Here is a 1732-nt window from a genome sequence, read left to right as displayed (position 1 = left end):
GGACACATTCTCATCCTTGTATGCTTGTCTTTACAAAGTCAACAGCACAAAGGTTAAGCCTTGCTTTTGACTGTCACATGGCAACATCATTTTCCTTTGAATGGCAGCTTTTATTATTTGTGCAATATTCCATCTTCCATCCGGGGTGTACCATGATGTATTCAGTCAGCCCATTGTGAATACTGGGTTTGTCATTGGTGTGTTTACATCTGGAAAATATCTTTGGAGAAATGATAGGTCTTGCTCTCTTAGGCTGAGGTTTCTAAAACCACTAGCTGGAGAATGAATTAAGCATCTTTTAAACAGTTATTGATAGTAGTATGTATGTGTATGTATGTATACACACACACACACACGCCGCACACATATATATTTATATGCATTGTGTAAATGGGTTTCCACACATGTATCATAATCTTTATTCCTATTCACCCCATTGGTATCTTTTCTTTAGCCCCATCTTGTCTTTGCTTTTTTCCCCAAAAAGTTTCCCATCCTATTTTCATCTTTATTTTTAAAATCTACATTCAATAAATGAAAGAAAGTATGATATTTGTCAGTCTAGCTTATTTTTAAAATTACTCATTGAGAATTTTATACATGTGTGTACTGTGCTTGGGTCAAGCCACTCTCCTTTTTCCTCTCCCTAGCTCCCTCCCTCCCCCTCCCTAACACTTTCTCTCTCCCAGTTTCATATACTCACTTTTTTAAAAACCTCCGAGCTCAATTTAGTGTTACATATATGTGCACGGGTGACCCACTGGAGCACCATCAGCCTCTCAGAGACCTCGTCCCTGAAGAAAATGACCCCATTCTTCCTAGCAACAAATCAATTGTGGAAGCTCCTTAGAAAGGGGATAGAAGATGGTAACGGTAGGGCAGCTGGCATCCGTAGCATGACAGTGCTGCCGCAAACAGGAGCTCAAAGAAATTCTGACAGCATGCACAAGACCAGCACAAGAGTAAGCTAGCCCAGAGCCCAGCAGAAGCAGGGAGGAGTTCACAAAGTCTGCCTTATTTTATTTAACACCATGACCTCCACTTCTATCCAGTTCCTCACAAATGGCACAGTCTCTTCCTCTAGGGCTGAATAAAGGTATATGTACCACACTTGCTTCATCTGTCCTTCCACTGACCTGATGATGGACGTTTAGCATCATTATGTCTGGGCTGGTGTGAGGTAATAGACATGGAAATCCAGCTATCTCTGTATTGACTCACATTCCTTTAGGCATACACCTTGACACATAACTTTAAAGGAATTCTATATAGATTTTGAAGAGCTTCAATATTGATTTCTGACATGAGCATCTTTTTATCTTGAGTAGGGTCATGCTACTTCTCCTAATTCTACTGAAGAGAAAATATTAAGAAGTCATTATGAGACTGAGACCTGCTAACCTCACATTCTAGGGACATTAAGCAACAGCATCATGATGCCCCAGGAGACTGGTGAGAGATCCCACTTCTCTTTTACCTAGCCGCATTTTCCATGCATCTGGGCAGAAGATGCTGGTGTTCCTGCTGCCCAGATCTTCAAAATTGAATCAAAATCAACGACACAACCAGGTTGTCTTCGTATCTCCCAACGGTCAGGCGGCCTTCTGAGTATGAGAGACAGACATGGAGTCAGAAGCCCAGGATGCTCCAACCTTGGGAGATGTAGGATGTGGGATGTGGTGTGTGGCACGTGTTGGCCAGCTTCCTTCCCGGTGACTGGGAGTCAAAGTGC

General features: G+C 42.3%; 1 long non-coding RNA gene across 1 annotated transcript in view; it reads left to right on the top strand.

Annotated features, from left to right (window-relative positions):
* The window catches only part of Gm38992, a 4497-nt gene extending 3017 nt beyond the window's left edge, over positions 1-1480 (top strand). Inside the window, exon 3 of the long non-coding RNA XR_881972.2 lies at positions 1329-1480. This is a non-coding gene — a long non-coding RNA (predicted gene, 38992). The remainder of the gene's footprint in view (positions 1-1328) is intronic.
* The last annotated feature ends 252 nt before the right edge of the window (positions 1481-1732 follow it).

Source organism: Mus musculus, chromosome 7 (assembly GCF_000001635.26).
Source record: "Mus musculus strain C57BL/6J chromosome 7, GRCm38.p6 C57BL/6J".
NCBI classification, from domain to species: Eukaryota; Metazoa; Chordata; class Mammalia; order Rodentia; family Muridae; genus Mus; species Mus musculus.
Note: the sequence above shows the minus strand (reverse complement) of the source record. Positions and strands in the feature narration are given on the sequence as shown.